We start from the raw sequence: 24,646 nt of genomic DNA on the forward strand, positions 1-24,646 counted from the left end.
TGCCCAGGAGCCCTCAGGTTCACTTTTTAGGCTTCCCGTTGCTGGCTGAATGCCAGAGGCAATGGTATGAGGGGCCCTGGTGGGAAACTTTAATTGCCCACTTAAGGGCCTCAATTGGCAGCGGAGCGAAAAGGCCGTCCATGAATCGGCCTGACTCGGACTTAAATGGTATCAAGGCGGGAGGCTGACGGGCTCCCCACTCGCTACCCTTCCACCCATTACATGCCCCCTGCCCCCCTCCAAACTTATATTGGGGAGGGCATTAAATTCCACCTAAGTATTTAGTAGCTTAATACAAGTTAATGTGTAAAAAAAAGAGCTTGTAGATGGCAATGTTGTAGGTGGCAGGGTGGTAAGGTGGTGTGGTTGGGTTGTAAGGAGAGTCAGAGGGTCAGAGGGGGGTCCAACAGTCAGGGGAAAGTCAGAGGATTAGTGGGGAATCGGAGGATCGATGGGATCAGAGGGTCAGGAAGAGAATCTAGAAGTGTAATATAAAGAGTTAACAGAATGGATATGCTAATGTATGATGTAGATGATGATGTATCACTGACTTCCGTCAGTCAGTCAGCTAGAGGCTCTGTCCAGCTGACAGACAAGATGTACCTACTCAGTAACCCACCGTGTAAATAAACTAGAGATAAAAACAAAAAAACTGCGGATGCTGGAAATCCAAAACAAAAACAGAATTACCTGGAAAAACTCAGCAGGTCTGGCAGCATCGGCGGAGAAGAAAAGAGTTGACGTTTCGAGTCCTCATGACCCTTCGACAGAACTTGAGTTCGAGTCCAGGAAAGAGCTGAAATATAAGCTGGTTTAAGGTGTGTGTGTGGGGGGCGGAGAGATAGAGAGACAGAGAGGTGGAGGGGGTTGGTGTGGTTGTAGCGACAAACAAGCAGTGATAGAAGCAGAATATCAAAAGATGTCAACAACAATAGTACAATAGAACACATAGGTGTTAAAGATAAAGTTGGTGATATTATCTAAACGAATGTGCTAATTAAGAATGGATGGTAGGGCACTCAAGGTATAGCTCTAGTGGGTTTTTTTTTTTTTTTTTTTTTTTTTTTTTTTTTTTTTTTTTTTTTTTTTTTCCCACCTATTTCCATTATATAAAAAAAAAAAAATAAAAAAAAAAAAAAAAAAAAAAAAAAAAAAAAAAAAAAACCCACTAGAGCTATACCTTGAGTGCCCTACCATCCATTCTTAATTAGCACATTCGTTTAGATAATATCACCAACTTTATCTTTAACACCTATGTGTTCTATTGTACTATTGTTGTTGACATCTTTTGATATTCTGCTTCTATCACTGCTTGTTTGTCGCTACAACCACACCAACCCCCTCCACCTCTCTGTCTCTCTATCTCTCCGCCCCCCACACACACACCTTAAACCAGCTTATATTTCAGCTCTTTCCTGGACTCGAACTCAAGTTCTGTCGAAGGGTCATGAGGACTCGAAACGTCAACTCTTTTCTTCTCCGCCGATGCTGCCAGACCTGCTGAGTTTTTCCAGGTAATTCTGTTTTTGTTGTGTAAATAAACTAGTTTTAAGCAAATATCCGAGTCTGGCTACAGTTTCTGTTTGCCAGAGATCAGACCTAGCATGTTCCTCAAACCAGAGGGTCAGGGGTTCTGCGGGCCGGAGGGTCAAGGGGGTGGTAATTGGCTTGTGGGAGGTCAGTGGAGAGTAGAGGGTCAGTTGTATAGTTACCCAGGAGTTGGGCACGTTTTTTTTTCTGTCTAATATCTCATGTGTAACTATCCAGGTAAGTAAGTCAGAACCCTCCAAAGTTTCTCAATTTAATTCAGAGCTGGAGGCTTAAGCAGAGAGTCCCAGGGATATGGTCAACTGCTCATCAGAAGCTGAAACTTCTTGTGCAATTCCCATGCAATCCTTGCCTTGGAACTTCAGAGGAGTCCTGTAGCGCATTTTCCAAGACACGTCCAGTCTCTGACCATCTGGAGGCTGCAAGATTGGGGCTCATAAAGATAAAATCACACTAATAGATATAGTCTACAGACCAACTAATGTTGGAAGGGAGATGGAGGAAGAAATATGCAGACAAATTAGGGGTTTAAGTAAAAAAAAATCGTAGAATACTTTATATACTTGTGTAATAGTCGATCCTATGATTTTTGGTCTAAAACACTAGTTTTTTCATAAACCTCATGTAAAAGACAACTCTAATTTTTCCAAGAATTAAAGGCCAAAAATTTCAGAACTCAAGTATAATCTCCACAATCACATCAAAAACCTCAAATCGTTATTCATTAAAAAAAGTTACTCTTACCATATTTCCTCCAGATCCAACTTGTCAGTTAAGACAAGAAGAAGGTAGAACAATTTTGATTTTTGGAGGGAGAAGCTGACAGATTGTGGAAGAGTAATAAACAGCACACATAGAAAAAGGAAGCAGGGGCCAACTGCCAAAGTGAATTTTAAGTAAATGAATGCCTTCATCTTGTGCCCTCAATCATCATCCTCTGCTTTCCTGGGGCCAGGAGGGGAGGTTCAGGCCTCACTAATCAGAGCCTTGCAAATATCAACTCAGAGCCAACCTCCTGCAGCAAGGCCTAAGTCAAGGGTTGGGGGCTGTCAGCGTCACATTTTCTAATGGCACATCACTTTCCTTCCCTATTCTTTCTCCAGCAGGCTCAGCCAACACTGATGCTTCCTCTGCTGGGCTGTCTCTTGAATGAAAACAGAGAGAGGGAGAGAGAGAGAGAGAGAGGCAATAAACAGTTGGTGTGGACGATGCTTCCCCCATAACCTTATGGATTCGACGAACAGCCATGCTAAGTGTGCCAGATGAGTGTGCTTTAGTTGAAAGTATCTCAAAAACATTGAGGATATCCTCCATCGTTTTGCATAGCACTACCGCTGTGCTAAATGAGACAGATTTCGAACAGATCTAGCAATTTCAAACCAGGCATTCATGAGACGCTGTGGGCCACCAACAGCAGCAGAATTATATTCAACCACAATCTGTAACCCCATGGCCCGCAAATCCTCCACTCTAATATTACCATCAAGCCAGGGGATCAACACTGGTTCAAAGAAAAGTGCAGGAGGGCATGCCAGGAGTAGCACCAGGCATTCCTAAAAATAAGGAATCAACCTGGTAAAGCTACAACACAGGATTACTTGCATGCCAAACAGAGAAAGCAGCATGCAATGGACAGAGCTAAGCAATCCCACAAACAATGGGTCAGATCTAAGCTATGCAGTCCTGCCACATCCAATCATAAATGGTGGTGGATAATTAAACAGGTCATTGGAGGAGGAGGCTCCACTATTATCCCCATCCTCAATCATGGGGGAGCCCAGCACATCAGTGCAAAAGACATGGCTGACACAGTCACATCAATCCCCAGCCAGGTGTCGAGTGGGTGATCCACAGTAAATGGCAGAACACCCAAGTGCATCGACAGGCAGAGGGATCTGGGTGTACAGGTCCACAGGTCACTGAAAGTGGCAACGCAGGTGGATAAAGTAGTCAGGAAGGCATATGGCATGATTGCCTTCATTGGCAGGGGTATTGATCAGAAAAGCTGGGAAGTCATGCTGCAGCTGTATAGAACCTTGGTTAGGCCACACTTGGAATATTGTGTGCAATTCTGGTCACCATATTACCAGAAGGATATGGAGGCTTTGGAGAGGGTGCAGAGGAGGTTTACCAGGATGCTGCCTGGTCTGGAGGTTATTAGCTATGAGAAGAGGTTGGAGAAACTCGGATTGTTCTCACTACAGCGACGGAGATTGAGGGGCAACTTGATAGAAGTCTACAAAATTATGAGTGGCATGGACAGAGTAGCTAGTCAGAAGCTTTTTCCCAGGGTGAAAGAATCAATTACTAGGGGACATAGATTTAAGGTGAGAGGAGAAAACTATAGAGGAGATGTGCGGGGCAAGTCTTTTACGCAGAGGGTAGTGAGTGTCTGGAATTCGCTGCCAGAGGAGGTGGTGGGAGCAGGAAAGATAGTGGTGTTTAAGAGGCAGCTTGACAAATACATAAATAGGATGGGAATAGAGGGATACGGACCCCGGAAGTGCAAAATGTTTTAGTTGACGGGCAAAATGATCAGCGCAGGCTTGGAGGGCCAAAGGGCCTGTTCCTGTGCTGTCCCTCTCTTTGTACTTTGATCCATCTTGGCATCCGCCAGAGGTCCCCAGCATCACAGTTGCCAGACTTGAGCCAATTCGATACACTCCACTTGATATCTAGAAACAGCTGAGGGCACTGGATAGTGCAAAGGCTATTGGCCCTGACAACATTCCGGCAATTGTACTGAAGACTTGTGCTCCAGAGCTACATGCACCCCTAGTCAATCTGTTCTAGTACAGCTGCAACACTGGCATCTCCCTGGCAGTGTGGAAAATTGCCCAGGTATGTACAATCCACATAAAGCAGAACAAATCCAACCCAACAAATTACTGCCCCATCAGTCTACTCTCGATCATCAGCAAAGTGATGTTAGGTGCCAACGACAGTGCTATCAAGCGGCACTTACCCAGAAATAACCTACTCACCGATGCTCAGTTTGGGATCTGCAAGTGCCACTCAGCTCTTGACTTCATTATAGCCATAGTCCAAACATGGACAAAAGAGCCAAACTCAAGAGGCGAGGTGTGAGTAATTGCCATTGATATCAAGCATTTGATAGCATTTGACCAAGTGTGTAGTCAAGGGGCCCCAGCAAAACTGAAGTCAATGGGAATCAGTGGGAAAACACTCCACTGGTTGGCCATACCTAGTACAAAGAAAGATGGTTGTGGTTGTTGGAGATCAATCATCTCAGTCCCAGGACATCGCTGTAGGAGTTCCTCAGGATAGTGTCCTAGGCCCAACCATCTTCAGCCGCTTCATCAATGACCTTCCCTCCATCAGAAGGTCAGGAGTGGGATGTTCACTGATGATTGCACAATGCTCAGCATCATTTGCTACTCCTCAGATACTGAAGCAGTCCATATGCAGCAAGACCCGGACAGCATTGAGGCTTAGTTGATAAATGGCATGTAACATTTACACCACACAAGTGCCAGGCAACAACCAACTCCAGCAAGAGAGAATATAACTATCTCCCCTTGACATTCAATGGCATTACCCTCACTGAATTCCCCACTATTAACAGCCTGGGGGTTATCATTGAGCAGAACAAAATGGTTTCTAGGTAGCAGTAGGTTAAATCAATAAAACATAAAAGCATCAGCTACTCTATTCATGTTTTAGTCTGTTCAGCTTTTTGTATTTTGTTTTATTGGACCTCATTAAGAACGCATGAAATAAATTAAGGAAACTAATTTCCAACCATTTTTCCAAAGATTTCCTTGATTTTTCTGAAGTCCATGGGCTGAATTTTCAGTGGTCAGTTGGAGTGGGATCTGTGGCAGGCATGCCAGAATTTCCCACCACCAGCTGGTATGTTGATTTGCCGGCTCTGTCCTGTGTTCAAGCTATTTTCAAACAGGCCACATAAGGGGTGGAATGGCTACTCTTCCGCAAGCAGCGAATAGCTCATAACTACAATTAAAGGGCCTCTCTCCCGTGCTGACTAGAATTTTTGCGACAGCAGGTGGGCCCTCTGGGGTGACTGAGAAACAGCCAGTGAAAGGAGGCAGCTTTCTCATGGCAGACAAGCGTACCAGCTCTCCAGAAACATTTAACGCCCACCTCCTCCACCCACCCCACTGCCAATGCTGAAAGTGCTGAGAGGCTGCCTCCATTCTGAGGTGCCTTCTCCCTCATTTGCTCTCTCTTACCTGCATTGATAGGCTACCACTCTCTGTGCTGGATGATCTCCTTTGGGTCCCAAGTTAGGGAGCCTGCCCTGAGCGCACCCTCTAATGATTAATTGGCCATTCCTTTGAAAATAATGGCTGGAATTCAATGCACTCCCTTGAGGCATGTTTGGTGGTGGGTGGGCATTTAATTGGGAGGGAGGGTGGCCGGAGGGAGGGTGGTGGATTTTTGATTTGGGAGGGAGGGGACCCTGCCATCTTCCCATCTCTGTCCCGATCAAGTCCAGGGCAGAAAGCCTTGTGGGTGGCATTTTCACCCTGCCATCAATTGAGGCCCTTACGTGCGCAATTAATGCCACAAAAAAGCTTCATCCTGCCACTGTTGATATTCACCCAATGGCAGGTGCGGGAAGCCTGAAAAGCAAAACCTAGTCGGGGTCTCTCATTGTCGGGTACTCAATGCTTGATTCAGGGTCTAAGCATTGGAAAGTGGGGATGCACTGAGAGCCATCCACCTATGCTTGCTGCAGACCCTTCTCCACTCACTTCTGTGACTCCCATCCCACATTCCACCTCACACCATCACTCACCTATGGCCTGGGTTTTTCGGCGATCCTGGGCCTCAGGTGGGTGCATTACAGGCAGTACCACTGCCTCCCCAGTGGCACTGCCTAGCTGCTGGCCTCTGATTGGCCAGTCATTCTCGGGGCGGGGGGGGGGATGGGATTTCAGCCTGTGGGGTCTTTGATCCCCAGAAAGGCCTACCGCTTCTCAGTTGGCACCTAATTCGGCAGACCTTCCCGAAAGTAGGCAATGAGTGGCTCCCAACAGCTAGAGAGTCAGCAGGCAAGACCCTTGTTGCCTACATTAAATTCTGCTCCATGCGCCTATTTCTGGCACAGTGCAGGGTCAGGATCCTGCCTCCAAATCAAAAATCCTGTTCCATCACTCTCTATTCTTAGATTCATATGTAGTGCTTACTTCATCCTTTGCAGCAGAGATTAATTAGTTTCCTTCGGGAAAATGTCTACAGACTTAAGATTGTCTCTACTTATAATCTAGTCTATCAAAAGCCAATATTTTCTGAATTATCACCTGTCTATTCAGCCACTAACTTCTGACACCTTTGACACAAATCTAACACTTTTTTTGAAGAGTTGCAATAATTTGCATATGTAATTTATGTACCCTTTTCTTTTATCTGTTATATTTTAAAGATCTTGTGTATGGCATGCACATCCTGCACACGTTACCCTCTTGTGCCACAATTTTGGCAACATTTTGCTGTCATATTTTGACTGGTTTAAAGTCAGACAGAATCAAATCAGAGCTTAAAGAGTTGGCAAAATTAAATCAAAAGCAAATTCAACATGAGAAAACTGCCATTGGCAAACTACCAAGTACTTACAAAAATGACAATCAAGCAGTCAACAAAACCTAATAAAAAAGAGCAAAAATATAATGAACCAAGCAGATTAATAAAAATGATTGGTAAAAAATATTGTCTGCTGTCTTTTCTCACTGACTGAAATTTCAAATATTTAAAAGGTTTGCCAAAAATATTAAAAATTGCACATTTCACAATAATATGATTGAAGTTACTCACTGAATTGTTTTTGCGTCTTTTAATACCTGCCTTGAATTTTTTTGTTTCAAGGTCTCAGCCTGTCACACAAGCCTGGTCTTCACATATATTTTTCTGGGTATTTTTCATAGACAGGTGAGGGGTCTATTTTGAACATATGCAGTTTGCAGGATTTCCTAACATGTATCAATTGGTTTCTCCAGGTTGAGGTGGAAATGTGCCCCCTTATCCTATGAGGATTTGAGTTTTAATGCTCGTTTTTAAACACTTGAAAGCAAATCAGTCACTGTGTTCCTTTGAAAAATCTTATTTCAGAACTAAAGAGATGAGATGTAGATTTAGAATTTTGGACAAGAGTTGTGAAGAAGAACTTTTTTTACACACTGAGTGGTAATGAACTAGAGCTCACTGCCCACAAGGGTGGTGGAAATAGAAACTATCAGTGATTTCAAAAGGAAATTGGATAGACACTTAGATGAAACAAACTTGCAGGGCTACAGGGACTAAGTGGGGAGGTGGGACTGAGTAGATTGCTCTACAGTAGCCAGCATGGGCTCGATGGGCTGAATGGCCTCCTTCTGTGCCGTAAATGACTCTATGAGAAACTGAACTGGACCAACCGTATACTGTGGCTACAAGAACAGGTCAGAGCCAGGGAACTCTCCAGCAAGTAACTCACCCCCTAATCCCCAAAACCTGTCCAACATCTTCACGGCTCAAGTCAGGGGTGTGATGGAGTATTCTCCACTTGCCTGGATGAATGCAGCTCCAACAACATTCAAGAAACTTGACACCATCCAGGACAAAGCATCCTGCTTGACTGGCACCCCATTCACTACCTTCAACATTCACTCCCTCCACCATCAACGCACAGTGGCAGCAGTATGTACTATCTACAAGATGCACTGCAGCAGTTCACCAAGGCTTCTTCGACAGCAACTTCCAAACCTGTGGCCTCTACCACCTAGAAAAACAAGGACAGCAGACACATGGGAACACCATCATCTGCAAGTTCCCCTCCAAGTTACACACCATCCTAACGTGGAGCTATATCGCCATTAATCACTGTCACTGGATGAAAATCCTGGAACCCCCTTCCTCACAGTGCTGTGGATGTACCTACACCTCATGGATTGCAGCAGTTCAAGAAGACAGTTCATCCTACCTTCTCAAGGGCAATTAGGGATGGGCAATAAATGCTGGCCTAGCCAGCGATGCCCACATCCTAAAAAAATGTTTTAAACATTAACCATGAAAAGTCGACTCCTCGGCTTTTTGCCTAAAAAACTGAACTCAAGTATTTGACTTTCATGAGTGTATATGGTAATAACCATGGGAGATTTCAACTACCCTGACATTAATCGGACTTAAGAAGTAACAAAGGGCATAAAGAAATTGAGCTCCTACAATGTGCATAGGACTCCTTTTTAACCCAATATGCGAAAAGCCCAACAATTTGCTATTGGATCTAGTAACAACAAATGAATCAAAACAGGTAAGGGAAGTAAAACAAGGAGAACATCAATACAATAGTTAACAATATAATACACTTCAAGATGATAGAGAAGGACATAAGCATGACAAAAACTAGATTAAAAGATTGGAGGGGTTGTGAATAGAACTTGTGAAAATGAAGTGGGTAACAAAATTGGTAAACAACAGTGTAGAACAAAAATGAGAAATATTTAGAGCAGTATTCAACAGAGTGCAGAAAAAAAAAATTCTGCTAAAAGGAAGAAACAAACTAAACACTAGTAAGACTCCATGGATGAATAAGTATATAAGAGAACAATTGAGGGTTTAGAAAGAGGCATACATTAAGTACATGGACAGAAAAGGAGTGCATGATAAGAGAGAATATGAAGAAGTTAGTAGAGAAGTTAAAAAACAATTAAGAAGGCAAAGAAGAACTATGAAATTAAATTATCAAGGAACATAAATAAAACTAAAATATCTTACAGGCACATCAATAAAAATGGAAGGCTGTGATGGGTATCTGACCATTAAGGGACAGACTGGATAATACCACAGGTAACAATAGAGAAATAACACACATATTAAATAATTATTTCACTTTGGTATTTACCAGGGTGATAGAACTGGTGGACATAACATTGAATGATGAAATGAACAATGAGGTAAGTGCATTTAAAATAAAAAAGGAATGTATTAAATAAACTATTCAAACTGAAAGAGAATACAGCTCCTGATCCGCATCTATATATTTTAAAGGATCTAGAGAAGAGATAGCAGAAGTATTACTACACATACTTAATAATTCATTAGAAAAAGGGGTTGTAACAGAGTACTGCTGGATAGGTAATATAATTCCTATATTTAAGAAAGGGAACAGAACATGTCCAGGGATTATAGACCAATCAGTTTAACATTGATGGTACGAAAATAATGGAATCTCTCTTAAACGAGAGAATAGAAGAACATCTAGAAATGAAAAAATATATAATGTAAAATAGTCAGCATGGATTTCAAAGGGAAAATCATGCTTGACCAACCTTATTGACTTTTTTGAGGCCATAACATGAAACGAGACAATGGCAATGCATGTAATTTAACTGGATTTTTAAAAGGTCTCCGATAAACTAATGAATAAGAATAGAGAACGTGGAGTCGGGGGACAAATGGCAGAATGCATTGCTCATCGGTTTCAGGACAGAAAGCAGAGAATGGGAATTGAAGATAGTTATTCAGGATTACAGAAGGTGGAAAGTGGTGTTCCACTAGGCTCAGTGCTGGAACTGCTGCTGTTCACAATTTACATTAACAATTTGGACTTTGGAATTAAAAACACAATTTCTAAACTTGCAAATAACACCAAATTGTGGGGAAGGATAGTCAATACTGAGGACCATAGCAACAAATTATAGGAGGACACTAATAAACTTGCAGAATAGGCGATCATTGGTAAATGAAATTCAACACAGCTGAATGTGAGATTACTACCTCATGGACTGCAGCAGTTTGCTTATTTTCATAGGAAGAATACGGATATCACTTATTACTTGGAAGTTGCAAGTCCAGGTGGAATACAGGAACAAAGGGGTCTCAGAATACAAATAATACAATTACTAAAAGTAAAAGGCCATAAAGCAAAAATCAAACAAAGCACTAGGCTTTATTTCTACAGGAAAAGAATTAAAAAGTAGTGCAGTTATGCTAAACATGTATCAAACCCCCTACATGCTGTTCTGGAAATCATGCTATAAAACGGACATAAGGGACTGGAGAGGGTGCAGAGAAGATTTGCAAGGATGATACCAGAAATCCTTGGACATATATATTAGCAAGGGATTATGGGTTGGGCCTCTTTTCTTTTGAAACAAAGCTAAAGGGTGACCTAACAGAGATCCTTAAAATTACCACAAGGAATGGTTGAAGTGAATTCTGTTTTGGATGGTCCCTTTGATCTGTGGACTCTTGGCATGGTTCTTGGTTACTGGTATGCGTGACCTATATTCCCTTAGGCAGACTGTAGTCGTACTTTAGCACTTGCTTAAAACAGGTTTATTTGTACTACATCTGAGCAGGTTAGAGTAGGTATGTTGTTCTTGAGCATGGTGTGTTCCTCCCTCTTGAGAGAGAGAGTCTAACACATGACTGACTGATGTCAATGACATATCATCTATATCACACATCAGCATATCCACTTTGTTAAACTTACACTACAAATACATGCATTTAAGGGGATGCTAGACAAGCATATTAGGAAGAAGTGAATAGAAGGTTAGGATTAAAGATTTAGATAAGGGAAGATGGGATGAGACATGAGGAGAGCAGAAATGCCAGCATGGACTGTTTGGGCCAAATGTTCTGTTTCTGTGTCACATATCCTATGTAATCCAGCATAATCCTCTCCAACCAAAGTTGTCAATGAACTGGAAAGTGAGTTGGGGACACTCTGGGTCATAAGGGAGGCAGAGCAGTACATGGAAAGTTTGTTCCAGATTTCGGCCACACCTCACAGAGAGGAAAAGGTTCAGATTGGGGTTTCTGTGACTGATAATTTACAGAGTAAGGGGAAAGCAGGTGAGATAGAAAATGAGGAGCCAAAGAAATTGATCCTATTCTACAAGTACAATGTACTTGCTTTCTGTGAAAAGTAGGGATAAAGACTGTTGGAAAGATAGCCAGAACGTGGACCACGCCACCTTGGAGCAGGACTCTGTCCAAAGGGAGCAGGAGGGGAAGCGCAATGTAGCTGTGGTAGGAAATTCAATAATTAGTGATTCAGAGAGCATCCTTTGTAAGCAGAATCAAAAGTCCTCCCAGGTTTGTTGCCTACCTGATGCCAGGGTAAGGGACATGTCAAATTGGCCTGAAAGGATATTGGAGATGAAGGGGAGGATCTTGTCATTGTGGTCCATGCTAGGACCAACAACATAGGAAAGAGTATGCAAAAGTCCTATCTGGACACTACCAGGAACCAGGAGTTAAATTAAAGATCAGGACCTCAAGGGTTGTAATTTCTGGATTATTAACTGAGTCATGTGCAAATTGGCACAGGAATAAACAGATCAGGGAGTGAAGATGTGGCTGAAGGAGTAGTGTAGAAAAAGGATTCCACTTCATGGCAACACTGGTATGAGTAATGGGACAGTAAGGAACTATACTGTGGAATGGACTCCACCTGAACCAACTGGGACCAGGGTCCTAGCAGAAGGGATAAATAGGGTGGCGACAGGGCTCTAAACGAGTGAGAGGGTGAGGTGATGAGGGAAAACTCAGGTGGGAAAGATAGAACAAATAATTGTTCAAAAGCAAACAAAAGTGCTTTAAACACTACAGATAAGGGCAAAGCTAAAAGATGAAAAGTAATTAAATCAGGAGACAGAACTAAGAAATGTGTGGGTTAAGCATTTAAGCAAAAGGCAGATTAGGGGGTGTGGCCCAAATAAGCTTTCTTTATACAAACACACAGGGCCAGATTTTCGCTCCCAAGGCAGGTGGTGCGAGTCTGGAAATTTACCAGCTTGTCGCATTCGCCTCAGGAGAAAGTGCCCATCTTTTTGCTCGGGTTGGAGGGGTGTTGTGGGTGGAGTCGGGCCTCAGATGCAAATCGGAGGCACCACTGGGGCTGCCAAATGAATAGGCAGGCTATTTGAAAGACTGTTTTCTGGGGCTTTGTCTCAGTTATTTACTTACATTTTCGGCCATTCACACCCCATTACCCTCCAACCACTCTCCATGCCACCTTTATGCGTCATGTCAACACAAGCCAACCTGTGCCTCTCACCCACCCTATGGCCCCTTATAGTTCCCATGCAAACCTAATGCCAACTCATGCCAAACCATGCCCCTCACCCACTCCATGGCCCATAATAGCCTCCATGACAACTTAATGCCAACTCCTGTCAACCCATCTCCCCCACCCACCAGCCTTTGCCCTCATACCCTCCATACTAACTCACCCAGTATCCACCATGGGTAGACCTCAGGAGTCATGTGGTGTTGAAACAAAATAAAGGTCTAAATATTTAAAACATACTTCACTATATTAAAAAAATTCACTCGAAATAGACTTGTATTCATAACACCACAAAGACAGCTAATCCTTTAATAACCTCTTTGAGGTGTCAGTCAAACTGTTAACTTAGGACACCCTACTGACAAAATTGCTGGTTATGGAAAGCAACCAATCATTAATAATGATATAATAACACCCTTGGGGAAATGTCAACAAACTACTACAGCAGATTTTTTTCAACCTTCACTAATACAGGCAGCCTATTTTTATAATTTTTAAAGGGCTGGGGATTTAAATAACTTCGCAGCATGACAGTTCAACAGATCTTACTTGCCCTTAACAAGCATTTATGCCTACTCAAAATTTTTGACTTTCACACTGCAAGTTAAGGCTTTTGCTACAGCAGAAATGGACTCTGTTTGAAATCAGCCCACCCCTTTCATCTACCGATGAAAATGGGATCTGTTGGAAATGGGGCGGGACTTTCGAATCTGGGTCTTGTCCATGTTTAAAGGTTCCCTATACAACCACAGTGTATAGGGAACAAAATGAATGAACTGCAGGTGCAAATTCAACTTGGAGGGTATGACAAGTTGGCCATTATGGAGACATGGCTGCAAGACGGTCATTACTGGGAACTAAATATACAAGGATTATAAGGTCTACAGGGAAGACATGGAAAATGGTAGAAGGGAAGGAGTAGCTTTAATGCTTAAGAATGAAGTCAACAATAACAACTTTAATTTATATAGTGCTTTTTATGTAGCAAAACATCCCAAGATGCTTCACAGGAGCAATACAAAGCAAAATTAGGCACAAAGCCACAGAAGAGATACTAGGGCATATAGTTGTAAGTTTGGCCAAAAAGGCACGTTTTAAGAAATGTTTTGAAGAAAGAAAGAGAGTTACAGTGTTAGAGAGGTTTAGGAAGGGAATTCCAGAACTTAGGGCCTAGACAGCTGAAGGCCCAGCCACCAATAATGGAGCAATTAACATCAGAAATGTCCAAGAGGCCAGCAGTAGATGATGTTAGGAAATAAAGACAGTTTAAGTAAGTTATATGTGTATTTCTTGGATGTTAGGGATAAGTTTTAGCTTTAATGTTTAAGTTTGATTTGTATGTCTATATCTCTGTGTTGAAGGTCAAACTGAGGTTTACTTTTTCTTTAAAAGGTTGCCTGCATTTTTTATGAGTTTTACAACTCCTACCGAGAAGTTAAACAAACACAAGAAAACTGGCTGTTGTCTAGCAACAGGGATCCAGAGTGGCAGGTACTGCTCACAGACAAACACAGAAAAACTAAAGAAACAGCAGTTTTAAGTTTCAGTTTGAAGCCAGGATTCCAGAGAGACTGAACACTGGGAGAGGAAGCTGCGGATTTCCCAAAAGAATCAAAAGGTCCCAAGGCCAAAGGAGTGAGACAGAAGCAAGAAAAAGTCCAAGAAGACCTTCTAGTCGAAGGAAGGACAGGAACCTGGGAAAGGTACCATTAAGTGAAGTTAAGAATGAGAGGCAAAGAGAAAGGCTCCAAGCTTCAGATTTAAAGAGACAAAAGCTGCAGAAAGCAGATTTAAAGTGAGAACAGCTTGCAAGAGGCAAGAAGGTCCAAAGAGATGGCTGAAAGTCTGTAACTCTTTGCTATGGACATGTCAAGCAGTGGTACTGCTGATGGCTGAGATGGTAAGAGAGAAGTGGGTGGAAGACAACTTGAATGCATGGAAGGAGAGTTTGAAATGCTGGAGGTGAACCCTTGCAGAGGGTGTCTGAGAGAAAGCATCAGTTTGGGAGAAAATTCCAAGGCGAGGTCTTAGAGAGTGGCGATTGGAAACCCTCATGTAAAAGACAGAGTGCAGTGAGACCAGTTGGCTCATGGTGTGACAAGCGTCGAGGGAGAGTTGAGGAGAGATCCATAGCCTCTGGTTGAGGTGACATCTGTCATTTGCTTTCAGAGTGTGGTTTGTCTGACCACAGGTCACCATAAGTGTAAAAACAAAAATACCTGGAAAAGCTCAGCAGGTCTGACAGCATCTGTGGAGAGGAATACAGTTGACGTTTCGAGTCCGTATGACTCATTAGAACTAAGAAATATAGAAATGAGATGAAATATAAGCTGGCTCTCCACTTCTGCCTCGAACAGAGGCCCGAACAATCCCCATCCACCACTACTCTCCTCTGTCTGGCTGAAATTGTTCTCTCACTGAACAATTTCTCCTTAAACTTCTCTCACTTCCTCCAAATAAAAGGTGTGGCTATGGGTATCTGCATGGGCCCCAGTTATGCATGTCTCTTTATGGGGTATGTGGAACATTCCTCGTTCCAGTCCTACTCAGGCCCACTCCCACAACTCTTTCTCTGGTACATCAATGACTGCTTCAGTGCTGCTTCATGCTCTCGTCTGGATCTGGAAAAATTTATTAATTTTGCTTCCAATTTCCACCCCTCCATCATTTTCGCATGGTCCATCACTGACACTTCCCTTCCCTTCCTTGACCTCTCTGTCTCAATCTCTGGTGATAGACTGTCCACCAATATTCATTACAAGCCTACCGACTCCCACAGCTACCTCGACTACAGCTCCTCATGCCACGCTTCCTGTAAGGACTCCATCCCATTCTCTCAGTTCCTTCACCTCCGTCGCATCTGTTCTGATTATGCCACTTTCCAAAACAGTTCCTCTGACATGTCTTCCTTCTTCCGTAACTGAGGTTTTCCACCCACGGTGGTTGACAGGGCCCTCAACCATTTCTGGCCCATCTGCCGCACATCCGCCCTCACACCTTCCTCTCCCTCCCAGAACCATGATAAGGTCCCCCTTGTCCTCACTTATCACCCCACCAGCCTCCGTGTTCAAAGGATCATCCTCCGCCATTTCCGCCAATTCCAGCATGATGCCACCACCAAACGCATCTTCCCTTCACCCCCCGGCGGCTTTCCGCAGGGATTGTTCCCTCCGGGACACCCTGGTTCACCCTTCCATCATCCCCTACACCTCAACCCGCTCCCACAGCACCTTCCCATGCAACCGCAGAAGGTGCAACACCTGCCCCTTTACTTCCACCCGCCTCACTGTCCAAGGGCCCAAACACTCCTTTCAAATGAAGCAGCGCTTCACTTGCACTTCCCTCAATTTAGTCTACTGCATTCGCTGCTCCCAATGCGGTCTCCTCTACATTGGAGAGACCAAACGCAGACTGGGTGACAGCTTTGCAGAACACCTTTGGTCAGTCCGCAAGCATGACCCAAACCTCCCTGTCGCTTGCCATTTCAACACATCACCCTGCTCTCATGCCTACATGTCCATCCTTGGCCTACTGCAATGTTCCAGTGAAGCTCAATGCAAACTGGAGGAACAGCACCTCATCTTCCAACTAGGCACTTTACAGCCTTCCGGACTGCATATTGAGTTCAACTATTTCAGATCATGAACTCTCTCCTCCATCCCCACCACCTTTCTGAACCCCCTTTTTCCAAGAATTTATAATTTTTTTACAAATATATTTTTATTTTCCCACCTATTTTTAAATTTATTTCAATCTATTGTTTTATCTCCATCTTTTAGCCCATTTCGATCCCTTCCCCCACTCCACCCCCAATAGGGCCACCTGCCAATAGTTTGTCCTGCTTACTACACTTAATGTCCCCATTAGCACATTCCTTAGATAATATCACCACCGTCAACACCCTTTTGTCCTTTGGTCTATGACACCTTTGGTAATCTCTTCTTTGCCTTCACCTATCGCTGGCCCCCTATCAAGCTCTAGATGTCCTACCCACCTCCACCAGCTTATATTTCAACTCATTTCTCTACTTACTTAGTTCTGATGAAGGGTCATACGGACTCGAAACGTCAACTATATTCCTCTCTGCAGATGCTCTCAGACCTGCTGAGTTTTTCACGGTATTTTTATTTTTGTTATAGATTTCCAGCATCCGCAGTATTTTGCTTTTATCACCATAAGTGTACATAGACTGTGTACTTACTGGGAACATTAAAATGTAAGATAGCTTTTGTAACTTGTGTTATCCTCACAAATCTATATATATCTGCAAAGGTATAGTTGTGGGTGAAGGAGTATTGTAATATTGTTAATCTTTTTCTTGTTTAATAAATGCTTTATTCTTTGGTTAAAAGTTAATCAGCTGACTCCTGTGATTCTGTTCAGTAGCTACTTTCCATGTATCCAAACAAGCAAATAAAAGTTAGGATCTATCAAGCTGGGTTCCACTTTGCAATCATGCTTGTCCAAGGGCTGGGATCATAACAATGAGTGCAGATATGTTAGAGGCTTGGAGGAGATTACAGAGAGAGGGAGGGCTCAACGAGGCCATGGAGGAATTTGAAAACAAATGAGAATTTTGAATTCAAAGCATTGTTTGATCAGGAGCCAACTTAGATCAGTGAGCACAAGGATGCTGGTGAATGGAACTTGGTATGAGTAAGGACATGGGCAGAAGAATTATGGACAACTTCAAGGTTACATAGGGTGGAATGTGGGAGGCCAGCCAGGAGTGGATTGGAATCATCAAGTCGAGAGATAACAAAGGCATGAATGAAGCTTTCAACAGCAGAGGACCAAGGTATGGGTGAAGCCGGAATAAGTTATCGAAGTGGAAATAGGCGTTCTAAATGACAGTGTGAATACGTAGTTGGAAACACACCTTAGTTTCAAATTTGATAACAAGGTTGTGAACAGTCTGGTTTAGTCTCAGACAGTTGTCGAGAAGAGGAATGGAGTCTGCATAAGAGACCGGAGTTTGGTAAGCGGGACCAAAGACAACTGTTTTAGTCTTCCAATATTTAACCAGAGGAAATTTCCCCGAATCCAGTACTGGATATTGGATAGAGAGGGCATGAGGAGAGGTAGGAGAGAAATTAAATAAAGGAGTGAGTTCAAGACTAGGGCAGGGTGACTTAGGACGTTTGTCCAGGGGACTAGTGGAGGAAGGACAGCAGCAGCAGCTGATTGCTTCAATGATAACAGAGGTAATGATAATGAAACCAAGCAGGCAGTGGAGAATTACGAAATAAAAAAGTATTTTTTATGTTGTGGGAGCTGTGTATAGGCCTCCTGATAGAAGCCTTGACATGGCAGATTGTATAAATTCTGAGATTAGACAAGCATGTAGCAAAAGCAGAAGAGTTTTAATGGGGGGTGGTCGCATTTTTTTAAATAAATTGAGATGAGGAGACTCGCCCATGTCAATTTCTTAAGTAATCGGGGATAACTATGTCTTATATGTTCTATAAAAGAGCAGGTTATATTAAATTTAGCAATGAGGAACGAGCCAGATTTAGTTAACAATTTAATAATGTATGAAGATTTTTATAATAGTGATCATAATATGGTTGAGCTCCACATAGTGCAAATCTGGGATGATACGCCCTAAGCACGGCGGTGGGTGGGAAAAAGAATGTTTTTCCCACTGGCCGCAATGGCGACTTTTCATGCCATATTGTCCCAATCCCGTCTCATTAATCATGCACTCCTGGGAAACATGCGATTTCGGTGGTGGGCTGGGTCTCATTCGCCCACCACACCATCTCCTCATTGCTTGCTCTAGCCATGCACCATATTTAAAGTACAGCAGCGTGCACACCTCTCGGTGCTTCCAGCCAACGACTGCTGCAAAGAAGACATGACCCTGAAAAGCAAGAAGACTGCAGCTCGCCAGTTTAATGACACGTCTCCTCGAGCACCTTTTGGATGCCATGGAAGCCTGCCATAATGTTCTCTACCCCCTCTCTGGATGAAGACCAGCAAGCAAGGTCACCAATCCAGCATGGGAGGCGGTGACAGTGGTGTTCAGTGCCAATGCCCTGCAAAAGAGGACAGACACCCAGTGCCGCAAGAGAATGAATGGGCTCATCGATTCTGTCAGGGTAAGTCACTCCTCTCATAACACTCAACTCACAAACCCATCACACCTCAAGAGACAACACCACTAACTCACACACACCCTCATCCTCCGTGTCTTCACCAACCGCCCTCAGTGTCCTTTCTACCGATATCATCGAACCCTCACCCACCCACCTGACCGCCTCACTCTGCCCTCAGTCATTCCCACCATTTCTTGCATTTTGCCTTTATTCATTTTATGGGATGTGGGCTTCACTGGCTAGGCCAGCATTTACTGCCCAACCCTAACTGCCCTAGAAAAGGTGCCTTCTTAAACCGCTGCAATCCCTGTGGTGTAGGTACACCCACAGTGCTTTTAGGGATGGAGTTCCAGGATTTTGACCCAGCGACAGTGAAAGAACAGCAATATATTTCAAAGTCAGGATGGTGAGTGACTTGGAAGGTAGGTTCCAGGTGGTGGTGTTCCCTTTTATCTGCTGCACTTGTCCTTCTAAATGGTAGTGGTCATGAGTTTGGAAGGTGTTATTGAAGAAGCCTTGGTGAGTTTCTGCAGTGCATCTTGTAGATTGCACACACTGCTGCCACTGTTCGTTGGCGGTGAAGGAGTGAATGTTTGTGGAAGGGCTGTCCAACAAGTGGGCTGCTTTGTCCCGGATGGTGTCAAGCTCCTTGAGTGGTGTTGGAGCTGCACTCATCCAGGCATGTGGAGAGTATTCCATCACACTCCTGACTTGTGGCTTGTAGATGGTGGACAGGCTTTGGGGAGTAAGGTGGTGAGTTACTCGCCACAGGATTTCTAGCCTCTGACCTGCACTTGTAGCCACTGTATTTATATGGCTAGTCCAGTTCATTTTATAGTCAATAGTAACTCCCAGGATGTTGATAGTAGGGTATTCAGTGATGGTATGCCATTGAATGTCAAGAGGCAATGATTAGGTTCTCTCTTGTTTGAGACGGTCATTGCCTGGCACTTGTGTGGTGCAAATGTTACTTGCCACTTGTCAGCCCAAACCTGGGTATTGTCCAGGTATTCCTGCATTTGGACATGGGCTGCTTCAGTATCTGAGGAGTCGCAAATGGTGCTGAACATTGTGCAATCATCAGCAAAAACCTTCACTTCTGATCTTATGATGGAAGGAAGGTCATTGATGAAGCAGCTGAAGATGGCTGGACCTATGACACTACCCCGAGGAACTACAAGAAACACAACCATCTTCCTCTGAGCTAGGTATGACTCCAACCAGAGGAGAGATTTCCCCCAATTCCCATTGACCCCACTTTTTGCTGGGGCTCCTTGATGCCACATTCGGTCAAATGCTGCCTTGATGTCACGTGCGGTCACTCTTCCCTCACCTCTGGAGTTCAGCTCTTTGGTCCATGTTTGGACCAAGGCTTTAATGAGGTCAGAAGCTGAGTGACCCTGCCAGAACCCAAACTGAGAACCCAGTAAGCAGGTTATTGCTAAGCAAGTGCCACTTGATAGCACTGTTGATGACCCCTTCCATCACTTTACTGATGATCTAGATAGACTGATGGGGCGGTAACTGGCCGGTTGGATTTGTCCTGCTTTTTGTGTACAGGATATATTTGGGCAATATTCCACATTGCCGGGTAGATACCGGTGTTATAGCCATACTGGAACAGATTGGCTAGGGGCACGACAAGCTCGGGAGCACAAATCTTCAGTACTATTGCTGGAATATTGTCAGGGCCCATAGCTTTTCTGTATCCTTCAGCCGTTGCTTGATATCATGTGGAATGAATCAAATTGGCTGAAGACTGGCATCTGTGATGCTGGGGACCTCTGGAGGATGCCAAGATGGATCATCGACTCAGTACTTCTGGCTGAAGATTGTTGCGAATACTTCAGCCTTATCTTTTGCACTGATGTGCTGGGCTCCCTCATTATTGAGAATGAGATTATTTGTGGAGACTCCTCCTCAAGTAAGTGTTTAATTGTCAAATTGTCACCACCATTCACGGCTGGAAGTGGCAGGACTGCAGAGCTTAAATCTGATCCATTGGTTGTGGAATCGCTTAGCTCTGTCTATCACTTGCTGCTTATGCTGTTTGGCACACAAGTAGTCCTATGTTGTAACTTCACTAGGTTGACACCTAATTTTTAGGTATGCCTGGTGCTGCTCCTGGCATACTGTCTTGCACTCTTTATTGGTTCACTAAAGGCCTTTAGGGAAGGAAATCTGCAGTCCTCATCTGGTCTGGCCTACATGTGACTCCAGATCCAAGCAAGTTGGTTGACTCTTAAATGCCCTCTGAAATGGTCTAGTAAGCCACTTAGTTGTATCACTCCGCTAAAAAGTTAATAAAAAGGAATGAAACGGGATGGACCCAGTATCAACATAGACATCGGAAATGACAACAGCAAGCCCAGCCCTGTTGACTCTGAAAAGTCCTCCTTACTAACCCATTGTGCCAAAATTGGGAGAGCTGTTTCACTGACTAGTCAAGCAACAGCCTGTCATAGTCATATTCACAGAATCATGCTTTACAGACAATGTCCCAGCCACCACCATCACCATGCCTGGGTATATCATGTCCCACCGGCAGGATAGATCCAGCAGAGGTGGCGGCACAGTGGTATACAGTTGGCATGGGGTTGCCCTGGGAGTCCTCAACATCGACTCCAATCCCCATGAAGTCTCATGGCATCAGGTCAAACATGGGCAAGGAAATATCCTGCTGATTACCACCTACCACCCCCTCTTTAGCTGATGAATCAGTACCACTCTATGTTGAACACCACCTGGAGGACACAATGAGTGTGGCAATGGCACAGAATGTATTCTTAGTGGGAGATTTCAATGTCCATCACCAAGAGTGGCTTGGTAGCACCACTACAGACCGAGCTGGCCTAGTCCTAGGGGGCATAGCTGCTAGACGGCAGTAGGTGGTGAGGAACCAATCAGGGGAAAATCATACTTGACCTCATCCTCACCAACCTGCCTGCCGCAGATGCATCTGTCCATGACAGTAACAGTAGGAGTGACTACCGCACAGTCTTTGTGGAGATGAAGTCCCATCTTCACATTGAGGATACCCTCCATTGTGTTGTGTGGCATTAGCACCATGCTAAATGGGATAGATTTTGAACAGATCTAGCAACTCAAGGCTGGGCATCCGTGAGGTGCTGTGGACCATCAGTAGCAGCAGAAACATGCCCAGCACCAACGGGCACAGAAAATTCCTCATTGTGTTTGGAAGGGAGAAACGTGAAACAGCTACTAAATTCTAGACTTAGGTAAGACTTATTTCAGTGGGAAGAGACAGAGACTGTCCATAGTCAACTGGAAAAATCCGTCAATCAATGAAATGGCAGAAGATCAGATGAAGGTGTTCACAAAAAAAAAAAATTAACATGAGGCAGAACTAGCTAATACTCATAAAGGGCAAGTATTTTACTCACCAAAAATACAGCTATGGACAACTAAAGAGGGAAGACAAAAAGAAAAAAACATACAAAAATACAAAAAAGACAGGTTCTGGTGAATGGAAAAAAATACAAAGACCAGCAAAGAGTAACAAAGCACATAGTAAAAGCTACAAAGGTGAACATGAAAAGAAACTTCCAAGGGATATCAAAATCAGCACAAAAAACATTTACAAATACATTAAGAAAAAGAGGGAAGTCAGAAGCAACATGGGCTTCTTGAAGACCGATAACAGTTTAAGGAAATGGTGAACATGCTGATTAATTATTTTACTTCAGTATTTACAATAGTGGAAGAGGTAAGCATGCTAGACGATCCAGGGAATCTATTACTAAATCAGGGTAAGGACTCAACAAAATTAATGTAAGCAAGATAATAATAATAGAGAGATTAATGACACTAAAGAGCAACAAATTCCCAGGATCAGATGGCTTCCATCCCTGAATTTTAAAAGTAAGTAGGAACATTACAGATGCCATACCTATAATCTTCCGAAGTTCTCTTGATTTGGGAACCATTCCTTTAGATTGGAAAACTGTGCATGTCACTGCTAGTTAAGAAAACTAAGAGGGAAAACAGGGAATTACAGTTTACCTGATATCTGTTGTCAGGAAATTGCTTGAATCTATAAATTAAGAATAGGGTGATCAAATACCTTGAAAATTTTCAGGGATCAGAGACTCAACATTGATTTGTAAAAAGTACATCATGCCTAACGAACCTGAATTTTTTGAAGGTGACTAAAGTTATGGACAGGGAAACATCTTTGGATGTTATTTGTATGGGCAGTGGTGTATGGCTCAGTGATTGGCAGAATGAACTTGAACTAAATCGCCTACTCCTGTTCCTGTACTTCCACAATATATCAAAAATGCTAAGGTTTCCAAGTTGTAAACAAGATGCCATATTCATAACTTCTTTCCATTTATGGTTGACCTCTGTTTCCCCTTTCTAAGTCAATTTTCTTTACAGCTTTTCGCTAAACTCTAGATTAGGAAGATCCTCTCAGTATGCTCATATCTTTGTAAAATAAATATTAAAATTCTTGAATTTTTCCATTTGTCACATATGTATTTCATATCAGGATTTAATAATGACTGTTGTGACAATTGGCTAACATGTCCTCTTAGAACCCTATTCATTGAGTCAGATCTCCTTGCCAACCCACAACCTGAGGCACTTCTCATTGTTATTCCCACTCTTATATAACATTGTGTTTCTTTCCAGGAATTTTGCCACATCAGGAGTCCTTGTCTGGCACACAGAATAGAATTTGATCAGTGTGTTTCCAGTTCAACAAGAAAAGAAGCAGTGCTGGGAGATGGAGCGAGCCAAGTTTTATGTTTCAATGGGAAAGTACTTGAGGTCAGTGATTGTAATATTATGAGGTTTAGAATAGTTAAGGAAAAACACAAGAAACAAACAAGCATAAATATACTTAACTGGAGGAGAGCTAACTTAAATGAATTGAAAAGGGATCTGGTCCAGGTGGATTGGAATCAAAACTTGGCAGGCGAAAAAGTTATTGAACAGCAGGAAGCTGTCAAAGAGGACGTTTGTTTAGGTACAGAGTTAACGTTATCCCAGAAAGGGGAAAGGAAGGACATCCAAAGCTAAAGCAACATGGATGACAAAAGATATAGGCATTAAATGAGACAGAAAAAGGAGGCTTATGATAAATATAAGGTTCATAAAACAGTAGAAAATGAAGCTGAACATGGGGAGTACAGAGAAGATTTAAAAAAGAGAACCCACTGTTCTGAGGAAGAATCATATTTGACTCAAAAGGTTAATTCTGTTTGTCTTTTGACATGATGCTGCCAGACCTGTTGAGTATTTTCAGCACCTTCTATTTTCACATGCTATACAATACTTGATAGCAAAATTAAAACCCATAGAATTAAAGGGACACTTGTGGTATTGATACAACATTGGCTGAGGGACAGAAAGCAGCAAATAGTGGTTATTTTTCAGACTGGAGGGAAGTATACAGAGGTGTTCCTCAGGGGTCAGTACTAATACCACTCTCTTTGGCAGGAAAGTGGCATTGAGGCCACAATCAGATCAATTGCTTGCTCCTGCCCCTAATTCATATGTTTGTATATGTATGGACTTAGGTACACAGGACATAATTTCAAAGTTTGCAGATGTCTCAAAACTCGTTTATGTAGTAGATAATCAAGGAGTTAACAGACTTCAGGAAGGGTGGACATATTGAGGAAATGGACAGAAACAAGGCAGATGAAATTTAATGCACAGAAGTGTGAAATGATACATTTTGATAGGAAAAATGAGAAGAGGTAATAATATGAACTAAACAATAATATTTTAAACGAGTGCAGGAGACCTAGGAGAGTATGCGCATAAGCCTTTCAAGGTGGTAGGGCAAGTTGAGAAGGCTGGTAAGACAGTACATGTGATCCTTGGCTTTATTAATAGAAACATGTAGAATACAGAAGTAAGGATGTTATACTAAACTTTTATAAAACACTGGTTAAGTCTCAATTATTTCTGGGGACTATACTTTGGA

The 24,646-nt window shown here is 43.0% G+C and overlaps 1 protein-coding gene across 1 annotated transcript in view; it reads right to left on the reverse strand.

Annotated features, from left to right (window-relative positions):
* Positions 1-24,646, reverse strand: part of cerkl (ceramide kinase-like) — a 302,767-nt gene that overhangs the window by 157,406 nt on the left and 120,715 nt on the right. The gene's annotated exons all lie outside the window — the stretch shown is intronic.

Source organism: Carcharodon carcharias, chromosome 12 (genome assembly GCF_017639515.1).
Source record: "Carcharodon carcharias isolate sCarCar2 chromosome 12, sCarCar2.pri, whole genome shotgun sequence".
Classification (NCBI taxonomy): Eukaryota; Metazoa; Chordata; class Chondrichthyes; order Lamniformes; family Lamnidae; genus Carcharodon; species Carcharodon carcharias.